Here is a 16,125-nt window from a genome sequence, read left to right on the forward strand (position 1 = left end):
GGTTCTGCCCCTTTTGCTATTACATAGGGCCTTTTTGTTTTATTGTTTCTACTCTATTTTGCTTTTATTTTTGGTAGCCATTTGGTAGCCATTTGTTAAGAGGCGAAGAACTAGTGTTCCCCTCTATTTTTGTTTGTTGGTTCTACTTGATTGGTCGGGTATGAACACTTTCCCTAGTTTTGGGATGGGGGTATGGAGTTTTGCACTGTTATGCTGGCCATTTTTGCATACAATGCTTGAACTCAATTATTATTCAATTTTTAGTGTTTTTGTACCCAAAGGCCAAATGGACAAGCCATCAGAGCATACTGCAGGGAGGATGATGAACTTATTCTCAATAGTTAGACTTAGGCAAGTGATCAAATTGTAAAATCTTAACATATGGTTGTTCAAATTCTGTGTCTCCTAAATGATTTCCTTTAAGAATATAACTTGTTGTACATAGTTTCCAAGTTCACTTATTATATTGGGCATATTAATGAAGAAGCATATTAGTTATTGTCAGTGTTTATGACAGTTTGATTAGTTACTGCCGATGTTTTTCAAGCATTCTATAAAATAGTTCACATGCCTTGCGTATGATATGACATTTTGCATGCATCATTCACTCTCTCTTCCGGATAACCATACATGCAAAAGAAAAGGAAAATAACATCATTAATAAAAAAGAACTAACCAAAGAAACACCTATCATATCATAGGCTTTATATCACAGACTCAAAAATCATAACAAACGAAGGGAAAATTCCAACTTTATAGGTAGACAAGAGATGCACATAACTAAAGATGGGGATTGATAAATATGCTAAAAATCTATATCACAAATAGTATTTTAATTGCTACAAGTGATTATAAATCAAATGATGCATTTGTGAAGTGGAGTCAAGAATTGTTTAGTCATATTTTGGTTCTCAAAAATTATAATCTGACGTGGGTGGTGTTATGGTAGGCAAGCTTTCTAATATTTACCTTGCTGAAGAAAAATAATAAGAGTTTCTATTACACACTTTGGTATTTAAATAAATCTAGAAGTTTACTACATCCATTTACAAGTGGCTTAGCTATAAATAAAGTGTGTGGCATTGCCTATATTGAGAAAACCAAAACAATCAAAGTACACCAACAAAGCATAAGTAGATCAAAAAATTAAGTATTTATATCAAAAATAAATTGTTTGGAGAATAGATCATAAATAATTTTGGAAATAGGAGAGAGACATTAAAATTTATAAGAATTACTAGTCAAGACTTTATCATTGACAAAATTTATCTATTACTCAGAGAAGTATTTAATAGTGAAACACTATAGAAGACTAGACACATTTCAATAACTTCACATGTATAACTACAACTCCCCTAGATAGTTTAGCAATCCTTTCATTCAATTTTTATTTCTCGTAATATTGTTCAAAAACTTGGAAATAAAGAAAATATTCAATTGTCAAATACATTCTACAAGCTAGGTTGACAATAGCACAATTCTCTAATGAGTTATTCTTCGCCAATACATTGATATGATAAAAAAAAGACAGAGTGTTAACCATGATGAGATACTAGGTGTACAAAAAGGAGAAATAACATAAAGAATAAAACTAAAGTGCTCATTACAAAGCATAAGACTGATAGTCCATGTTAAGGCCCGAAGAACACACACATAGAGACAAGAAGGCATACCTCAATCATGCTCCTAATTTGATTAACTCTTCTCTCAATAGCCTCCTAAGTCATTCCATCACTAACTATTGTTGTTGAATCTTTTGTCAGCACAATCTTGGTAGCAGTTCCCAAAACTTCATTCCCAAAAGTGTCAAGGACTAGTCCCACTTCATCTCTAATAACAATGCATGCATTAAAATACATGGTTCAGATTATAGTTGTCAATATTACTGAATAACATATTAGGAGAATGAACTCTGAAATGACAATCCTAAGCTAACAACTTACTTTTTGCACTCAATTTAAACTCATGTTCAAAATATTAAAAAGGCTACTTCATTATGGCCTATGACAAATTGACCAACATAATTAACATTGGATAGAAAACTGCCATGATAAATGATTTAGACAAAAATTTAGGGTTCAATTGATAATCATACTACTAAATAATACTCAATAATACCTCCAGTCAACATGACAAGTTAGGGGGTGGGGTGGGGAAGTGCTTTAGACTACTCTTAATTAATTTTCCTTCCTTCAAACTTTAGAACTCCTTCAGCAAACCTTGAAACCTACAAACATTTAGTAGACCCAACTATCTCTCTCAATGATGATAAAATTTTATTGAAGGAATATCATTTTAAACTGCCCTTGTCATATGATTGTTCTTGGCCAAGCTACACATTAACTTTGTTTCTCTCTAAATCTTTGATAAGCATGTTGCATCCTTCTCGCCCCAATTTACATTTGTTTGAAATAGGTACTGCATGTTTCTAGATTCAATTAAATAAAATGTAAAACAAAAAAATAATAATAAAAGAATTAATTGGAAACCTTTGTAGGAAATGGCGTAGGATACAAAAGGTTCAAATAAATGTTCAAAAATTATTTGTATAGAATCAAGCATAAGTGAAATAAATGAAACATGTCTGAAAACAAAAAGAATGGTGTAAGATGTACATTAGAAACATGTTGGAGGCAAGAGAATTATATTGAAAAATTTGCAACAACTAGCAATTCACAAATGTTTCACTACCTTTCAAGGGATTCATTTATATTTTGATTTAACATAGTTTTAATTTATCTACAGTGGATTTTCATTCTAATCATATTATATTAACTAACTAAATTGTAAGTTTCTACATTTTTATGTATTCAGGAAATTGTTTTGTATAATCCCTTAGGATGGAAGTGCAATGAAGCGATCAAAATTCTGGTAATTTTTTATTCCTAAGGGATTCTCTTCTTTAAATACTAGATTCTAGATCTATGGCAGTTGATATCATTACATTCACATGTACATCCTAAAAATGAAATTTGAATAAAATGTGGAAGATTTAGAAGCTTTAGTCTCTAGTGACCATAGATGGATAGTGACCATAGATGGATTGGTCACCAAAAGGGCTTGTAGCTCAGTGGTAGATCATCCCAGCATCAAACTAGTGGTCCTTAGTTTGACTCCTGGCTGGTACATAGAAAATTTTACCCTAGTATCAAAGCCAAGGTAAAGTAGACCAGAGCTAGGATAAGAGCCCCAAGAACTTGTAGTTTGGATGAAAGGGAATGTAGGAAACACCTGAACCATAGATGGACTAGTAAACAAGAGAGCTAGTAGTACAATGATAGAGCAGCCCAACAAAAAATAGATGGTCCCAAGTTTGATTCCTAGCTACCAATGAATTTCTTTATCACTAATCCAGTTGAATTGTCTTTCTTAACTTTATCCCTAAAACTTGAGTTAACAAAAGTATGACTTTTTGATTTTACTTGATCTGGGTCATTCTTTATTCAATACCAATATTATTCCTAAGGCTTCAGTTCATATATCCACTCTTAAGAATGTTCTTATTGTTCTAGACTTTCAGTATATCCAAATAAGCCTAAAGGCTAGACAACGCATAGTGCAAAAATTGTACATTTGAGACAAATCATCACTTTAGAAAGCTTAAATAATAGTTCTTCTATCCCATAGGCTATCTTTTTTCTTGTGGATATTTAAAAACTTATACTCAATTCTGTACACTAAAAAAATGCTCAAGTCTCTAAAAGAGCCCTCAAAATACTATAATATTTGTAGACGTTATATTTTGAATTTTCTTAATAGGTTTCTATGTCTAACCATCGTCTACCACTTATCTTTGTTACCTATGATTATAAAGTTTCTCAACAATACTTGTTTCATATCCTAGGTTGGCATGGTAGTGTCTTTGAGGGAACTCCATGTAGGAATTGAAGAGAGAAAGATAGTACAATAATTTTTGTGAACGATACAAACATAGATTAACAAAGGGTGTAAACTGTAAACAATCTTCTCCCTTGAATTACACAAGAAGAATGCCACCCCCAAAACCTTGATTACTAAGAATGGAAAAGAATAAAGATTTTAACCTCCACTACACTTCCTTAATAGAAATAGGCAAATTCAGTTGCAACTCAAACAAATCAACTAAATTTAGACATCTATATAATACAAATGTCATCTACAAAACAAGAGGAATCTATATAATCCAAATGACATATCTTTGATCAACACTTACAAACAGGCATACCGAACTAGAATTGCTAAAAGATACAATAGCTGGAAAAAAAATTAATGTCAAGACTACCACATTGTATAGCATGTAGAAACTATAGAAAGAGATTAATGAGGAAGCTTACTTGCCATTGATGGCATTCAAAGTTCAAGAGCTTTATTAACCTCATTATAACTCAAATTGAATTCATAGTAATAACAACTAAAATGAGAAAAAATGTCTCCATAGTTTTAAGAGCTTCACAAAACAAAGGAACTAAAAGTATATAAGATGAATATTCATTATCATGAATGGAGATAACTTCTAGCCTAGCATGAAAGAGAAGCATAACCAATGGGCAACAAAATCTAGAACATTAGTAAAGTAGTTCAAATTGGAAACTGTAATCTTATAGAATTGAGAGTGTATTTTACTTGTAAGCTTTAACCACATAATTATCTAAAACACAATGGAAAACATACTTCAAAGCTTAAAGCTCCTGTGCATAAGGATGTTGTATGAAGCAAAATACCTTAGGTGCTTGAACTTCTTGCTTTCAATAAATTGCAGATGAGTGATTGAGCTGTTCAAGGTAATTCTAAAAAGTAAATGCATCACAAAAGCATCTAGATGTCCCATGATTTTGGAGTATATTTGAAGCAATATTATGTTATAGACTGTACCTAGGTAAATTTGGGTCTATTTTGTAGGTCCTAGCTAAATCCACAAGAGAACTATGTCAGTACCCAGTCTGTGTACAAACTAGTCTTGGATCCAGGCTACAATATGAGTGAATCAGTAACACAATTTTTAGGCTCCATGAAGACTTTCACACCAGAGAAAAGGATAACCATGTACTAAGAATCCTTAACACTAATTCATGGTTATTTATGACCAAAAATACATTACAGTTTCTTGTGGATATGTTATCAGCTTACTAAAACCATATACTAATTCATGGCCACTTATTCCTGACTTATTCTCGAGATTATAATATGAGCTAGAAGAAGTTGTTGAAAGCCAACCTATAACTAGCTTTCAAGGATGCCTCAAGAAATACCCACCCTTTGTCAAAAAAGGCCAGTAAGCAAAGAAACAAATACAAATTGTCTCCATGCATTAATCAAAAACAAAAATCCTCTCATAGTAAGAGAGGTGGAAGCTAGAACCATTTTAAGCTAGTGCCTCAAGAAACTCTCCTCACTCTATTTAAAGCTTGATTACACAATATTAATCCAAAAAAAATAAAATTAGTTCACAATAGAAAAAGGAACATCATACATTGAAATGACTAAACCTGAGCATTCTGCTTTCATGAATTTAAATCATAATCTTGTACACTTTGTAAAGCCTATGTTTAAATTAGGAAAATTATTTGTAGTTCATACCCATATGTGTCAAGTAGTCATGTACACCTACCAAAAGATCTTGATTACCTAAAATAAAATGAACTAAATCAACCACAACAAAATTTGAGGTTTACCAAACCAAAAAAATTGATCACGAGGCTTCAATTGAGTCCCTGCAGCTACATCTATTGCTGCATTGTCCAAAGCTAGTTTTGCCATCACATGTTGAAGTTTTGTGCCAATGAATAGGATCAACTTTTGTAAGTATGGAGGAAAGTGAAGAGATTTGAATTAGAATAAATAAGGTGGTCTGTATACTCAGTAGTTTAGTGCTTGATAGAATTAACTAAACAAAAAATTCATTGGACATAAGACAATATCAGAAAATAAAGATATCTACAAAGAAATAAGTGATTGTCTTTAACTGATGAACTTGTCATCACTTACTATCATAGGGATGAATTATATCTAGAAGTAGAAGTTCAATCCTAATTCAAAAATTAACAAGATTTGATTAAGCAATTAAATGTTAAAGATGATGGTTATTAGTTGGACCCAAATATAATTTTAGAATAGATTTGTTTATGAAGATAAGAAAAAACCATTTTGTCATACATAACAAATTGAGAAATTGAGCATAAATTTACTATGCAGATAATTGCATATCCCCAAAGTGGCCAGCTACAAAAATACCAATCATTACCTAATTTCAGCTTATTCATTCACTTTTACATATCATATTTTTTGTTTTTCAAAACCATACAAGTAGAGATTGACTTGCTATAATAAATTATTAATTATGTTAGTGGTATGTTCTCTAAAAGAGGCCATAAATCATCAATAAACATATGCAAAATACAAAAGAGATCAATAGATTACAGAAATAACTATTTTTCTTAAAGGGCCATGTGAAATGCCACATGTATATTTGTCTCTCCTCTCTCTAGTCCTTTTACATGCATCATTATCTCTTGTATTGTCAAACACATTTTTGTGTAGGACTTAATTTCAATTCTATATTAGTAGGTATTGAAGTTTCGCCATAAGTTCCTCCTTATAAGTTTTGGTGAATACAAATACTACACTCATAGCATATATTCTTACATGGATAACATTTTAAAATTTAATACCTCTCCTAACTTAGCCTGTATGTATGTTCTTTTCAATTTCTATACTATAGTCTCCTATTTCATTCTAGAAGCAAAAAACATTTTCACTTAATAGTCAGGGATTATGAGGTAACATAATCATCAATAGTGTCCATACTAGTTTCAACTACAACAATTTTAATATGTGTGGATAAGTTTTATAATCAGGAAGTTATCATCAAAAATCATAGCCAACAACATTGGCAAGTATTGGCTAGAAGTATTTGGAAGACAAGGTCCTTATAAGCTGAATGGTGATCCGATCAAATGGGAAGCCTTGATACATGATTGGTCAATTGTTTGAGTTTTGGCACAAGAGATTTGGTTTCTTGTACAATGGAGCTCTACCTCTCTTGAGGAATAATCCAAAACTAAGTTCTTGGTTACAACTAAGAAAGTACCTTTTCCCCATTTCAATCCAAGGGAGCCTATGCACATTTTTTGATGTGATAATTGGTTTTCATTATTTTGGCACATTAAAGACATGCATACAAGGTAATGGCTCTCTTTGTTTGGCTCCATTACCATGTTGAAAGCTATGTTGTGTGTTGTGCCCATCGATTCTATTTCTTGTTTAAATTTGAAAAAAAATGCGGTGGCAAAAATGGATGAAAGTTTTAAATGGTTTTTTGGGTGGCTCAAATAAGCCTGACTGAATCCCTCTAATAAACTAGGATTGTATCTTTTGCAATAAGAGAAATAGGAGCCTAGCTGTCAAGCAAATTTTGACAATACTTGACACTGGGAGCAAAACTTGTCTTGAAAGTGTTCAAGAGCTCAAAGAAACATTGGTGCAAAGTAATACAGAACAAATACTAGGACTCAAATGATTTAACAGGAATTGTGGCTATGTTTCGACTAGGTGATCAATAGAACTAGACCCTCCTAGCGCTCATTCATTTGAAGCAATATACTATATTGGATAAAATATTGCAAACTAATAAAAAGGAGTAGGCCAAAGTGACAAAATCATTTTAGACAGTGTGGAATGGCAATATTGTGTCAATAGTTCACTTTAATATTGCTACTGAATAGATTTCTAGCTAAGCAATCTAGAGAGAATGCAAATGAACAAAATACAAGTACAATGATTGATTGTATTCAAGATAGTATATTATAGGCTTGAGATTATTCAAAAATATTTCAGCTCACATAGCCCTTCATGTCTTGAAAGTTGCCACTTGTGAGTTTGCGAATCACTCATTTATTAGCAAATTGGTAAAGATTAACTTAAGAGCCCACAAACAACCTATTTCAAATAAACATGCCAAGGAATATTATCCATTTACTGTATGGGAAGATGTCTATCAGCAATGAACAATCACTTGAAGTTCTTTCTTACAATTAAATATGAGTAAAAAGGTAAAAAGGTAAATTTATATTTTATAAAATAAATAAATAAAATAATAGGAGACCATACAAGTACACCATATAAAGGAGACCATATATTTATGATTTTATCCAATATTGTCAGCAATGGACTAAAAATAAAAAGTATACATCATTGGATGTGCTATAAATGCCAAATGCAAGTGGCACTATCATCTAGAAATAGATTGTGTGTTTACAAAATCTAGTGAAATAAATAATTCAATAAACTTGCCTATATGTTGTTGAATTCCAAATGTGTACAGTACCATCTTTAGAACCGTTGATAATGATAGGAATTTTAGGATGAAAGCCAACTACTGATACATTATGGGTATGTCCATCACGAGTCTGGATACAACCTTTTGCCTAGTAATCCCACACCTGATACAAGTACACCAAAGAAAATGAGCCATGGACTATTATTCAAAAAGATCCATACAAAAAGTAACAAATATCAACTAGGAAGGAATTTGTAAAGAGCACCTTGGCTATATGATCATCTAAACCTAAAATAAAATATGGTTTGTCAGCTCCTGTAAAGTAATCAATACAATTTACACCCTTTGTATGGGCATCATTGGTAAATTTTGGTTCTTATAGTGAACCAAGACTCCAAATCTAGATGATAAATTCAAGTTAGGAAAATTAGTTCAAATAAATATGATATCTAATAAATAATTCTAATTTTGGCATACAAGAGGTACAAAGAAACTTGTCAAATCAAGCCCCATTTCTGATTTTTTAAATTGGTAAAAGAACACTGATTCCCACCTTTATAGTGTGATCCAGTGAGGCACTTGCAAATGTATTTTTGTCCTTTGGATTAAAGGAAACTTGCATCACATAATGTGAATGACCTTCAAATATTTGTGTGAAATGCCAACCTTTATCCTAGTCTCAAAGCTTGATTAGCATGCTATCTCATGATGACAGAACATAGGGCAAGGTTGGATGAACTATCACACACTTGATATAATTAGTGTGTGCTTCAAATACTTTTACCTTGTCCATGGTGTTATAATTTTAGACACAAATCATCATGTCATTTGAACCAGCCACAACCAACTGCTTCTAGGCTATAAACTTGGCAAAGCGTACTACTATAATAAATTCTTGTTCATTAATAGATTTTTTGTGAAAAAAGATTGTGGAAAATTTTACATTAAACTAAGAATGCAAGCCAGCTCTTACTTGACATCTGTAGTCTTGAAATATTTGTATCATAATTTGAAAATATGTTTTTGATCCATGGAAAACAACTTTTAAGTTAAAATAAAATATGTTTCACAAGCTAATAATAGGTTGGCACAAGGAAATGTGGGAATTTGTACATTGAATTGACACTGATTTATTTTCATGATTGCAATCTATAGCCAAATAAATATAAACACATTTCATCCAAAAATAATTATAGCAAGGGCTTAAGAAACTTGCTTTAGAAGTGTTTGGCACCATTTTGGCTCAAGTTGAAACACAAATTCCAGATCTAGATCCTTGACAGTTGTAGTCTCATCAATTTCAAATTTGTCTATTGATTGACCTTGAGATGAGCCTTTTAGATCGAACCGCCTATGTATGTAAACCTCTGAATAGAACATATTTCCCATAGCTATAAGTTTAATCTGTTACAAATTTCCAAATCCAATTTTTAATAATTTGCAATAAGTTTTGCTTCACGGTCACTTTGGATTCATAATGGAAAAGGAGTCCATGACCCGATAGGCTGGCAACTAGCTCTAATTCCACTGCAATATCCTACATTGAGTAGTGTTGGAACATTGTTTTTCATTAAATGTATAGCAAGGGCTAAACATAAATCTTTGAAGATCTAGAAATCAAACTTACCATGGTCTACAGGCCTATAGTTTTAAGAAAGAATGTTCGAATCTCAAGATCCAAACTCCAAGCTCGTGACAATTTTGCCTAACAAAAACTTTCTTAAGGATCTTTAATGGTTATGTTGTGCATGCTTAGTAAAATACTTTGGTTATTGTAAAATAATTTTGATCAGCCAAAAAATGAACATGTGGAAATTAATGTAATTTAAAAAAATGTTGCATCTAAATTCAACACAAACCTGGGCTACCTATAAGCAAGTAACAAGCATCATATTTCAATTAAATTGATAATCTACTCAACATATAGTACTAAGAATCCTTTGTGCAAGAGGTAATTGTTCAAAGGGAGTCCTAATATAATGCCCAAATTGTATTGTAGATTGTCAAGTAAATGACATGCCCAAAAGCTAGAATTTGGAACATATTTTCCTTGCAACACCATTTTATGTTGACAAGTACAAGTAAAATGAGAGTATATAACCAACTCAAAGATGAGAGGTAGTCCCCAAAAAGAATTGCCCCTAACTATTTTCTCTTCATAGATGCTAATCATGAGTGGCAACTAACAATCCAGGTCCATGCTTCACTTATACGAATAATGTTAACAAATGTTCCAATTTATCTAAATAATGTCTTGTAGACATTTGCACTAGCATAATAGTTTGCAAATGCTCTTCTCTTGATATCCACAGAAAATGGTACTAGTTTGAAATATCAATCAACCACTCAGTCATTGAAGGTCTTGGGAAAAGTCGTCTACCATAAAAAAATCCCATATTAATGCAAAAAAAGCATGACAACTAGTGAATTATAGAAACCAATGACATCCAAATCAACATTATGCACACAAATCTCCCAAATTAAAGCAATAACATATCACTGGATGATAACTTTACTAATACATACCGAGGTTGATGTTTTCAGTAGTTTACAGATAGCCATTGTTGCATAACATGAAGTGGGAAGGGTGAAGCTTATTTGAAGAGTAGTATGTGATGAAGGTTTAGAGCCACCATCATGATTCACTTCCTTCACATTTGTTTTCAATTTCTCTCCATTGTAACCTTCAACTACATTATTCTGTGGGCTCTACTCTCCCTCCAAAGCCAACAATTTTTCATGTTTAGTTGATTTTTCATTTGATGTTTCTTGCAACACATTATTATTTACATTATTACATTTAGCTAGTTTATCAAGATCTATTGTGACCAACTACTATGTAGGTTCCTCATGCTTGGTGATTTTCCTACAAAATATTACCACTAATAGTAATAAGAGAGAAAATCATGTTAGAAGGAAAATAACTCATTTTATTTTAAAGGATAGTAAGACCTAAATATAGAAGCTAACTTATAAAACTAGAAAATAAATAACCATCTAGCAGATGAAAGGATTGAAGCCAAACTTATATAGTAGTCATTTATAAGTACAACCATCAATTCAAAGTGATCCCCTCAATGAAAACATGAAATGAAAGCAAAATCATAAAAATAATGAAGTCCTCTCATACCACAAATAATCAATTGGCTTCTGGATTAATCTTCTCTATCCTCCTGCCAAGTTCATTATTGAAAATTCCCTAAAATGATGAGAAAGAACTTCAAAATAATAAATAAACCACAATAATGGATGGGCAGCATGGAACAAGAAAATTTCACTTATGCTTCCCTACTAAATTTCATAACTCCATTGTTTCTAATCAGATCACAAGCATTGCTGCACTTCAGTCTTACAAAATTCCTTTAGATATTCTAAATTCTGAGAATAATAAAAGATATATCCTCACATATGAAAATACATTGAGGAAATTACTTCACACTATGTGAGCTATCTTGCAAGTTAACTAAATCCTACAAAAGAACCACATGATCACCAAAATTGTGTATCTTGTTTTCAGGCAAATCGCACAAACCCTTGATCCATCAATTGAATGGTACTAAAGCACATTTTTTTTGGCATGCCAAGTGTACATGAATAGATATACGAGCAAAAAAAATTAAAAAACTGATGTCATTGAAACCCAAAAAATTTAAACTAAAAAAGGATGACAAAATATTGGTACTTCTTTCATAAATGTATATCAGGATAGTCCAACTTCAAATAATACTAATTATGGGGTGGACATGAAGACATCATTTGGATTCTAGAATACCAACTTTCCTCTATCAGCTAATGGCTTAACACAACCTAGACTTAAAAAATAGCCATAGCAACAGAAGAATTACAAAAACAATTGAAAGCATGACATTAAGATACAGTCATGTTAACTCGATCCACTACTATGATAAAGATAGATATCATATGAGTTCATTCAATTTCAAATGCATTACAGTGAAGAATTATTCTTAAGTAGGAATTCAAATATGTAGAACCACCTTGTGTAGGAAATTTATACACACTTTAAACCCTAGATAATTGTGTAAAATCCTAAATTTGCAAATATGAGATTTGTTGCAAAATAAAAAAAAAAGGGATTCCTAAACAAAATTGGTCAAATTCTGGTTAGCAAACTAATAATCATCAAAAACTATATCACCAACCCTAGCCACTAAAGGAACACCCCTAATTTTTTTTCAAATATCCTGGGAAAAATTAATGAAAACCTAGGCACAACTTTTAGCTATTTAAAAATCTGCAATTACTACAAAAATTGTCACACAAATTCACAAATACTGGCACCACAACATATTTAAAAATCTCGCAATTTTCCTACCCTTAAAGAGTTCATAAAATTGCATATAAACTCTTTTGGATCTAGAATCTTCACTTGTCTTCACATCCAATTTGACAACACATCAAAATCAAATGTAATCCCTACAATGGTTTGCTTTCTCAGATCCTGAAGCACAACTTAAGCTTCGATACTAGATTAAGAAAACAAAAAATAAAAAATTATCAAGATATTCAATTGATAAACTAAGAAATAAAAACTTTCTTATATAGACTTAAATAGAGTTAAAAAGTAAATAGAACATAAAGACTTATTTTAGAATAATCTAAACTCCAAAAGACTTTATTAAACTCTAAGTTGCACATTAATTGATCATTAAATAATATAATTATATTCTAATAGTGGTAAGTTGAGAACTCTAAGCCTCCACATTAATTGATCATTATACAATATGGTTATACTTTAACAGAGGTAAGCTGACAAAATAGAACACTAAAAATAAATTAGCTAAGAAATGCAGCCTTCCCTATTAGGAAATATACCATCAACAAGAAATGAATGTGACACCTGAAAATTAGAGTGTTGGCTAGTTCTAGCCAAGCACCACAATATATTGTTCAAAGTCAATATCAGAGAAGAATTGAAGTTTAAACTAGCAATCCTAAGATAGAAGAAGAGAGTTTGCATGAAAATATGAGTTCAATAAGGAAAAACATCTATGCTAGCGATGCCATGTTGGAAGTATAATTGTCACTATATCTGCAATAGGAATGCAGATTCCCTAGTTGTATGATGTACATTTTGGAAAGCTCCCTGGAAAATGCTATGATATCTAACAACAATATGCGAAGGCATTGAAATAGGTAGTTGCTGATCAAAGTGATTGGCTTCCATAAACATTAAATATTTATGAGCTCAAGTATATCATAAAAGTACAAGAAGACAACTTCTTTTTTTAAGAAAATTCCTTAAAAAAAGGGGCAATAAGACGAGCATTTCCAATTTCATTAAAAATTTTAAAAGTATATGTACTAAACTTGTAAACTCTAGTTCTCAAAACTATACTGAAGATTTTTTTCTCCAAAAGGCTTAAACATGTAGCTTTTAAATAGTTGATGCATGTGAAGCATTGCACATGCACATAATCAAGAAAATAGGCAAAAGGAAAAAAATCACTTTCAAAATATCAGATCCAGGAATGCATCATCTCTTTGCTTCTCAATCAAGAAAATGTTAAAAAACTTTCCAGCTAGATTATCATATGTTTTAGTAATATCATTTGTTGGGCATATTATTCTTGACCTAAAACTAGAATTTTATATCATCTCAAAAATAGAAAATCACAAAATAGATATAAACCAAGAACATCAACTTTTATCTAGATTAACTTTTTCCATATGTAATTCACTCTTCATTAAGAGGACATGCTTACCTAGGACCATTGCTGAAGTGGACCGATTAAGAATGGCTCTTGTAGCGGCCTACTCATTTTTCCTAAACATACTATAATTAGTTGATCGATTAAGAATGGCCCCTATAGTAGTCTAGTCATTTTTCCTAAAGATACTATAATCAGTTGACTGATCAAGAATGGCCCAGTAGTGGCCTATTCATTTTTCTAAAGATATTGGGAGTATTGCAAAATCTTGAGAATCTAGACTTGGAAAAATTGAAGTTTTTGTGGTGGTTCCATGCTATGTAAGAGTGTTGCATGGGGAACCAAAACATTTGGTGATTACAAATAATCTAAGCACAACATAATATTCCTACTCATGTCACACATTTTTTAAGACTCTACCATACAAGATAGAGTGACAAATTCAACTGAAGTAGAAAGTCTACTATAAATATTGTGTAAGAAATATATATTGAAAGGACATTGCCAGCGTAAATTGCAAATTGCATCCATAAATATTCAAATTTAGCTTTTGTATTTTTCTTGGCACAAAATAGATTTTCAACCTTACGAGTTACAAATGTTTGAAGACATACTATATAATACAGAGTGATAAATTCAAATGAGAACAAGTGTGTTGTACATTATGTGCAAGCAATATTTATTGTGAGGACATTACACATAAATTTATAGGTGTAAATTGCAACTTGTACCCATACATATTTAATTTACTTTTGCATCATCTATAATTAAAATAATTGAATGAAAGAAAAGCAACAAACAAAACTCCAAACTTCACTCCATTTTTGAAGGATACATAGCACACAACATATCTAAGTTGAGAAATATATATACCACACAACATAGCTAACTATCGGTGTCATCCTTGCAATACGTGCATGTCCTGGTCATTACAAAATACCAATATTAAATATTTATTAAACTAAATTAGTAAATAATAGATAAGAAAGGCTCAACTTCCTTATCCCTTCACACACATATACAAAAGAAATCATCAAATAGGAGGTGAAAAAGATGGGAAGGTATCCACAAATCAAAGAAATATCAAAGTTTAGCTAGAGGGTTTAACTCAATATTGTCAGAGTCTCTAGTACTTGGTCAAGTAGCTAATAAATATGTTGGTAGAAGAGGAATTGGTAAGACAAAGCTAGTAATTCTGAAAGAAAGTGAGCCTAATGGTATCAAAAGTGAAAGTAATGAGAAAGAAAAGGAAGAAGGTTCTTTTGACATTGATCTACCAGATGCAGATATTGGGAAAGTTTGTACTCGATTTCCTCCTGAGTCGAGTGGATATCTTCATATTGGACATGCCAAAGCTAGTTTTTAAAACCAATACTTTGCTCAAAGGTATAAAAGGCACTTGATTAGACACTTTGATGACACAAACCCTGCTAAAGAAAGCAACTAGTTTGTAGAGAACATATTGAATGACCTTGATACACTAGGCATTAAAGGAGAAGGACCTACATACACTTTAGATTATTTTCTGTAGTTAGTAGAAATGGATGAGAATTTGATATCTGAGGGGAAGGCATATGTGGATGACACACCTTGAGAGTAGATGTAGAAAGAGAAAATGGATGGAATTGAGTCCATCAATAGGAATAACTCTATGGAGAAAAATATGTGTCTATGGAAAGAAATTATTGTTGCTACTGAGAGGGGGATGCAATGTTATCTAAGAGGTAAGCTAGATATGCAAGATGTTAACAAAACATTGCGAGATCCTATTTATTATAGATGCAATCCTGTCCCCCATCACCATGTTAGTTCTAAATACATGATATATCCAACATATGATTTTGCATGACCATATGTGGATAGCATTGAAGGTGTGACACATGCTCTCCGGTCAAGTGAGTACAATGATCATAATGAACAATATTATAGGGTCTTAGAAGACATGGGTTTGTGAAAAGTACATGTGTGTGATTTTAGTCGTTTGAATTTTGTTTATACTCTCTTGAGCAAGTGAAAACTACAATGGTTTATAGATAATGAAAAAGTGGAGTGTTGGGATGATCCTCACTTCCCAACGGTGCAAGGGACATTGCAAAGGGGATTGACAGTAGAGGTCTTAAAGCAATTTATTCTATGAAAAGTTTAAATGTTGGACTTTTTCTTTGGAACACCTTTATTTTCACTTAATTTTCTATAGTTTCC

The 16,125-nt window shown here is 31.8% G+C and overlaps 1 pseudogene; it reads left to right on the top strand.

The window, feature by feature from the left end:
* Positions 1–16,125, top strand: part of LOC149540323 (glutamate--tRNA ligase, cytoplasmic-like) — a 100,130-nt pseudogene that overhangs the window by 32,765 nt on the left and 51,240 nt on the right.

Source organism: Cupressus sempervirens, chromosome 9, assembly GCF_028749045.1.
Source record: "Cupressus sempervirens isolate cs-2001-9-10 chromosome 9, ASM2874904v1, whole genome shotgun sequence".
Lineage (NCBI taxonomy): Eukaryota > Viridiplantae > Streptophyta > Pinopsida > Cupressales > Cupressaceae > Cupressus > Cupressus sempervirens.